This window comes from Grammomys surdaster, unplaced genomic scaffold (genome assembly GCF_004785775.1).
Source record: "Grammomys surdaster isolate TR1022 unplaced genomic scaffold, NIH_TR_1.0 125928, whole genome shotgun sequence".
Lineage (NCBI taxonomy): Eukaryota > Metazoa > Chordata > Mammalia > Rodentia > Muridae > Grammomys > Grammomys surdaster.
In genome coordinates this window covers 1082789-1090993 of record NW_021620751.1, presented here as the reverse complement: position 1 = coordinate 1090993, position 8205 = coordinate 1082789, and the positions used below count along the sequence as shown (strand labels likewise).

Genomic DNA, 8205 nt, shown 5'->3' with positions numbered 1-8205 from the left:
AACCAACCACAGCTCCCAGGGTCTAAACCACAAGCCTGGGAGCACTTAGGGAGGGATCCAGGGCTTCAGCTGTATACGTAAGAGCGGAGGGCCCTGCTAGGCATAGATGGGAGAAGAGATCCTTGGCCTCATGAAGGCTGGACGCCCCAGGGGGTGGGAATATGAGGATGGGGAGGTGGAAGTGGGGGGGGTGGGGAGGGGTACATCCACAGAGAAGCAGGAGGAGGGGTGAGGGGATAGGGGGTTCCTGGGTGGGTGGGGGATGGGGTAAGGGGACAACATATGAAATGTAAATAAAACATCCAAAAAAAAAAAAAAAGAAATAGCTTCTTCGTACTTTGGAGATGTTTCCCTGAAGCTAGTAAACTTTATAGCTTGCTATATATTTGAACCTAGATATTGTCAGTGTGGATAGGTTATTGTGAAAATAATGTTTTGGTAAAATTATTGAAATATTATCATCACCACTCTCATTGTTCGTATCTGTCTACTGAATGATTATTGCTCTCATATGCCTTTATTTCAAGTGATTCTCTAAAGGCAATTGTGGCTAATCAGCCTGTGAATTGGGTGTAAAAGTTTGGACTTTAAAATGACAATAATTCCAGACTGTATCATAGTATTGTGGAATTGAATCTGGGAATGCAAAGCTCAAGTACGAATATTATGTTGACAAGGGATCTTGAGGTCTTTGTGTCCTCTGTAAGGATAGGAAGTGCGGTCTACAGGTGCAGCAGCTGTATTGTCTCTGTAGACTGCCAATGTGCTGTCTTAAAGTTAACTTCAAAGTACGTAAGAAATGTAACTCAAACAGGAATGGCAGCAATGTCAGTCTATGTTGAAGTCTTCAAAGTTCTTCTACTCATGATTTACTGTAGAGACCATCAAAATACACCAGCTGAGAAATCAACAGATTGCAAATATTGGATTGTTCATCACACAGTTAGCCAGGTCTTCATATCTCCTCTCCCTCATAACTTATCAAAATTCAGTATGCTCTACCACCTGAAATGTTTTGTCCTTAAAATATACTTGCAATTTTGAGGTAGCATGGTTCTTTCTCTCAAAAGCCATAAGAATGCTTCACAATAAGAGCAAAACTCAGAACTGTAAAGTTAAAAATACTTATATATTTATAAACAAATACTCACCTGGGTAGGCGATTCTCCTTTGGAACAGTCAACTGTTAAGCTTATTTTTGCCAAATATTCAGCTTGGGTAGCTACGGTTGAAAATTCGAGAAGAAAGAGAACTTTCATAGAACACATCCCTTCTTAAATACCACTCTCTGATTCCTAGTAAATGGACCATAAGATTGACAGAAGATAAGATGTATTGATAATGTTTACTCAAACAAAGAAGTGATAGTGGCAGCTTTCCCCTTGGCAACTCCACCCACGGCACTGTGACCCAAGCCACTGTTCAGCAGGTTGGAACTCTGCAGTGTAGGGGGTTCACATGTAGAAGTATACCATCATTATGTGGGGGATACTTATAATATTTCATTCTCAAGCCCCATCCCTGAAGAATTTGAGAAAATACCCTTTATAAACAGCCCAAGTGTTACAAGTTAGAATCTTATTTGTGATACAGTATAACAATGAGAGTGGTAATGATAATACTTCAATAATTTTACCAAAATGTTATTTTCACAATAACCTATTCACATTGACAATACCTGGGCTCAAATATGTAGCAATCTATAAAGTTTACTAGCTTCATGATGTCGAGCCTAGAGCTTTCAAATGGCTAGATTTATTTACTAGAACTGACATATAAACAATATGGCTTGTTTTATTTGTGAAGACACTTATTTTGGGGGAGGGATTTTGAAGAACGGGGAAAAAAGAATCTTTGAAAACAGCAGAAAAGCTTTGGTTGTGGGAGATAAAAAAATCAAGAAAAGATATTGTTTATTAACCTTAATTTTATATTTCATTCCTAGAGGTATAATTTTATTTAAAAGTACTATGCACACCCATTTGAGTCACTGAAATGGATCACATGAGGATTAATGCACACTTTTTTTTTCTCTGTAGCTAATGACAGCTGGACTTTTAAGCATAATAAATATATTTTAGGTTCTGTAAACACTTGCTATCTTTATTACCTGAACAAGATGAATGGATACAATGCACAAAAAGTGGGTAGTTAGAGAAAATTTGTCTAATCCAATTTAAATTTACATTTAGAGATTATAGCATTTTAAACAATTTTATGTTTAAAATAAATCCAGGCAGTCTGCTCATTTGGGGGAAAAAAACCCTTTTGCTGAATGTTAGACTTCATTCTCCAATAGGTCAAATCTGTTTGGCCCTACCATGTTACAGAGTATCCTAACCAACTCATGAAGGGTTAGCTAATGTGACCTTTTAACGACCTATTTAAAATCATGGAATTATTATAAGAAAGAGTTGAGTTAGAATTGATTTGTAGCCACCACACTTCCCTTGACTTCTTGGAGCTTTGCTAATGGGAAAGGTGGCATCTGGAACTCCAGCACAGTTGCTGGCTTCCAGATTGTTTTGCACAACCTGGTTGTGTGTTTCCATGACCTTCTAAGCCAACACTGGGGATGTCTCGAACAGAGTGTCCTCTAGTAACCTGGCCATTTTATTAACAAGATAAACAGCCCTTCTTTGTGCTTGGTGTAGAAATTGTTTCCATGCCTAGGTAGATTTTTAGCCAAACGTTTTAAAGTGACTTATGGTTGTATGGATCACTGACTGTGGAGGGCATAAGGGCGGACGCTGTCAGATTGAAATAGTTTCTTCATAGGTCACAGGAAACAAAAGATTAGAACATCAGAAGCAGGCAGAACCACACCTTTATTAAAAACAAAGGCTATTACTCGAGAGTAATTTTAACTAAAATTGACTATGAAAGGCTGGAGTAGATAAATTCTCATTAATATTTAAAGTGGCCACTGCCTTTAGTCACAGGTGATTGAAATTGTTGATAAAGTCTTACTGTTGTTAATGAATATGATCAGTTAGTAGATCCCTTTTTTTCCCCTAATAAATCTGGATCAACATCAAGTGAAACTTGATTTTCTGGGCAAAATTTTACCAAAATAATTTTAACAGAGCTGTGATACTGACAGCGAACAAGACTATTATAGAGTGAGTATGGGGGAGGGTCATTCACCCAGAGATTCCAGCTACTCACCCCTCTTGCTTATGTCCCTCTCTCAGCTGCACATAATCCTGCCCCAGCTGCTTATGGTCTTCTTGGGAAGTACTAGAGTTGAAGAGGAGGTACACCTTCTTTTAGAGACAACACTGTTCTGTATAAAATTTATGCTTTGAGAATTGTGTCATCTAATTAACAAAAAATAAAAAAAAACAAAACAATTCTAATGATGTTTTAAGTAAGTTCACAATTTTGTACTGAGCTCCATTCATAGCAATCCTGGGGTGCATGCAGTAGAATGCTGGTTGGACATGCCAAGGTGGGGTAGAAGGTCCACTGAAGGGAGGGCTCTATCCATAGCAGCTTTCTGGTGGACGCTTCAGTGAAGCAGCTAGAATGAGCTGGAGTGACATCTTTAGTTTATTGTTGGCCATTCATGTCTCCCCAGGAGTAGGCATGAAATAAGCAGAATGGAAATTACTGATCAATTATTGCCTCTCTATTTTAGGAGCATGCTCTCCACCTTTTGTCTATGTATACTTTATGATACTGAAGAAGAAGTAAGGCCCCAGCACAATTAAGTGTACTAATAAAATTTTCAGTTGTGATGATACACTAAACCACCAAGGAGCTGTCACAAAATAATTCAGGGATATTTCAGAGTATTCTTCTCCCCTTTACTCTGTCTCTATTTGAAAAATTATTTTCTTTGACCAACATTTTCCTGACTTTAGCAATTTACTAAGGTCTTTCAAGTTATTTAGTAAATATTTCTGTAAGAGTTTCTTTGATATATGCTCACAAAGGATTTTCGGGACAGTTAAAGATTCCATAAACACTCAATCAGTGTGATTCCTCAAACTGCAGTCATGATTGTTGGGCACATGGGAGGTATTCTGAAGCCACATCTGGCTTGGTTTTGTTACATCTGTGACTGGTGGTAGACATAGCCTCACAGTGCTTCATTACGAAGCGAACATTACAAAGCAGCATTGAGAATCAGGGAAATAGGAATATCTAACAGGAACCTAGGTGAGATCAGTTTTCATCTTTGTGAATAGACTCAAGAAATTCCCGTGTACTTTGATTTTGTAATGAGATACAGGAATGGGTACACAACATGTGCTCTTCTTTGTGAAGTTCCATTCCACCATTGAGTAAAATTTTATTTTTATTTGAAAGCTGTGTATTTAATTTGTCCAATTGTTTTTGAGCTTCCCATGTTTCAAAGAACAGGAAGGTTAACTACAGAAGGTGGCAGGGATTAGCTTGCTTAGACTTATGGTTTTCACAGAAGTGTTTGTCCACCTGGGCAGGGGACAGAGAGAGCAGATGGAGGAGGGAGGGTTGTATTATATGAAAATCAGTGTGAGTATGATACAGAGTTTTTTTGGATCAGTTTGAGTGAATCTGTGTAGGCCCATCCTTAATGAGGAGCTTGTGGTAAGTTTATTTGTCACTTAAGACAAAATAATATATGGCTTGTAAAATGGTTGATACATCTAATATATTCATATGTATCTATAGATCTATGTCCTTTTTTACCTTTTACTGTTTGTATGTTTATTATGTAATTATCTTTAAGCAGAGAACAGTCTTTCAAAGCCTGGTAGTCGTTGCTGCTCAATTTGTGAATTTATTATTATTACTAAATATTTACTAAGTGTTGTCTCAAAGTGTATGTTTCTCAGTATGAGCTTAGAGGCAGAAACTGACAGCACTTGATCTACAAATAGTAATGAGGGAGAGAAAATCAAGAGTACAGTGTTAGGTGAGATTTAAGAGGGAATTTAATAAGTAGGATCAGGAGGACAACTTAGAAAGTTAGGAAACTCATCCAGACAACAAGGTTCTAAAGTCTCAAATTGGACAGGGTAGAAGTTGACAGGCTATTTGCAAATATGGGACCAGCCATACAGTGTGGGAGTAGGAGATAAAATGTGGGAGCTGACACAAGGGATGTGATCAGAACAGTACAGGAAGCGGACAAAGGGAACTTGCTGAGATCTTGTTTTAGATGTTGACTTTTGACTTAGATGAGGAAATAGAAGCGACAAATGATCATTAAAGAGGAGGAATTATTAAATGGGAGAAAAACCAGGCTCTAGATGTGGCTTAAGATAGCAAGCAAAATATGCTATGCATTCAATGAGTTATAGGTACTCATTCTAAAAGTGTATTCTTTGCTGTCATTTTAGTTGACACATCATTATATATGCCTTCCTCATTTGTCACTCTGAGTGACATCATCACTGTATGATCTGTACTGTGCCATTGCTCCTTAGTACCTCTGCTTTCTTCCAGCATATGGGCTTAAAAATCCAACATTCTTTATTTTTTTTCACATGTTCTTTTTATTCAAGGATTTCCTCACAGGCAGTATTTAAACTCAGGCTTTTTAAACTAAAGGCCTGAACTACGAAATTTTGTAAATATGACACTGGCAAAGAATGACCATCTGGTTAATTTAAACCCTCATTATCCTGGAGTCCAAGTTTGTGACACAGAATGCACAAGATCAGTATTATTCAAAACAAACAACTGAGAAAAGACAGGTGCTGGGTAACTTTGTCAATGAAGAGAAAGATCAGTTCCAGCCTTGCTGAGTATGAAACCAGCAACAAGTTCTTCTCTGGCAGATCATTAACTGTGCTTCAGAACTTTGCCTGTAAAGTCTCTTTCTCCACGAGCAAATCCGCATATCTCTGCTGAAGTTCTCTCTTTCCTGTTGCCGCTGCACAACTTCTTTTATACACTCTAACCTGTGGGGAATAGCAGAGTCTTCATGTCTCTTGAGTTCTTCAAAAGTGTGTAGCTCCGTGTGAGCCTGCTCAAGCTGGTCCCATCAGTCATTCAACTGTTTCATGAGCCCCATAGCACGAGACTGGTAACCACGAAGCAAAATTACCATCTTCTTTTCTGTCTTTGCAGCTCTCTTGGCTTCTGTTGTCATGTGACCCCTGTTTATCTCAAGTCTCTTTTCAAGTGATTCAATTTTGTCCTTTTTGCAAACAAGATTAGCCTGTGTAGGGGCTCTGAGGAGGAAGACAGAGGACTCGACTAGCATTCCTTCCACACCTGGTTGTAAGCTTCACTGCAGAGTTCTCCATGGCTCATTCCTTGTTTTACCACATCCATCTCTTGTACCAGAACATCCTGGACCTTTTTCAGATCTTCTTTGGAGAACTTCTTGTAAGGGCTATGCTCAAAATAGGTAATGTGCTCTGAATTGTTGGTAGCAAACCCGACATTTTTTACTTTTTTATTTCCCGATGGCTCGTAGGGGTGATGTAGAAGGTCATATAATGAAGCATCGTAATCATTTCTTTTTTGATCAGTTCTTCACGTTTCTGTAAATCTGTTAGAGGTGGTTCTACATTTAAAGGTCTTAAAATAGCTTCATTTACTTCAGATGGTCTGGGTAGGTCCTTCTGAACAGCTTTGTGTATTCGTCTCATTCCCTTGACTCCCTCAGCATCTCGTATGGCCTGCTTTGAATGCCCACATCAGCAGCCTCTTCAATGTAGGTATCATCTATTTCATGTTCTTCCAGTTCCTTCTCAGTATTTTCTGGTAGAACAATTTCAAAATTATTCTTAGACGCAGGGCCTAACAACCCTAGATGGAGATGTTCATGAGTTTCTCCTTCCATCTGCTTCACATAAGAGTGGTCACTGTTGTCTGCCATTCTATCCTCTGGATTAATGTTTAATTTGTCTCTAAGTGGTGTTCTACCTGGGGTGGCATTAGTGACTGGTTTAGGGGTTGTTCCGCTGCAGGGACTAAGCCCTTAAACTCCATTAGAAGGAGCCCTGAAAGGGGTAGACAGAACCGTATTTGGAGTCTTCACAACCTGCCACTATGGATTCACAGCAGAGAAGTCACTCTCATGCAATGGGGTATTAAGCTCACCTTTCAATGGAGTGTCTACGTTAGTCAAGGCCATGAGGTTCTGAGCTTCCTTTAGAATCCTGTCTTGGGAGGCTGGTGTCCTTGGTGTTCTCAGAGCAATGCTGTTGTTTGTGACATGGCACTCAGGCAGGAGAGTGCTTGAAGCAGAGTTTGTGATTCCAGACTCCTCCACCATCTGCGGTGCAACTTCACTGGCCTAGCCTACCTTGACAACTTCCTGCAGTTCAGCATCTGAAATCTGAGGGGCAGGCAGCACAAGTTTGCTTCTCTTTTTAGTAAACTCATAGACATCACTAGTTTGAAGGATAGCTGATGATAAATCAAATTCCTTTTTAAATGCTGTTCGTCTTTTTTTTTCTATCTCTTCCTTCTTTTTTCAGATCTTAGCTCCCCATCAAGATCCTGCTGTTGTAATTTCCTGAAATCTGCATCAAAGGCCTGGTAATTCTCCTCAGAAGTATCATAAAAACCAAGAGCAGGCATTTTTGTTTTGTTTTGTTTTTTTGTTTGTTTTTTCCAAATGGGATTTCAGCATTATTATCAACTCCTCTCTTCTTTTTCCTTTTCTACTGAATCTCTATGTCAGATGCTCGAAGCTCTCGTCTTTTCTGGAAGGCAGCGAGGCGCTTTGCTTCTTCCAACCGCTTTTCTCTTGCTCTCCTCTTAGCCTTCTTTCCTTGAGTATTGGCCAGACGGGCTCGAGCCTCAGAAAGCATCTCAAATTCATCCTCATCCATGTCAATTGGATCAGGCCGGGCTCGTTTGGTTTCTGAGTTTGGGTCTATCTCTCCAGACTTAAGTTTCCGGGGGTCACCTGTTGTTTGCTCTTCATTGTCCCTTTGGGCAGTTTTGTCCAGGAGGAATTCATAGTGTTCCAAGCACTGAGATGCTGTTCTTTCTATGATCGGAGCAATGGTCCTCCACTGTGTTGACATCAGCTTGGCCAAGCACACGAGTTTTTCTTCCTCTTCTCTGGACCATTCAGTTTTTTTAATACCTGGGTCCAGCCATTTGTACCATCTGGCTTTGCATTGCCGATTTCCTATGCAGCAATGAGGCAATCCTAGACCACTGGTTTTCCCCATATTTCATTATCACTGCTTTCAGAATTTCATCCTTCGTATTCCTCCACACACCCCCTTTGATCGTAATCCGGGGCAT

At 39.5% G+C, this 8205-nt stretch overlaps 1 pseudogene; it reads right to left on the bottom strand.

Moving 5' to 3' along the window:
* Nucleotides 1-5786: 5786 nt before the first annotated feature.
* On the bottom strand, nt 5787-8205 carry LOC114608585 (annotated as a pseudogene).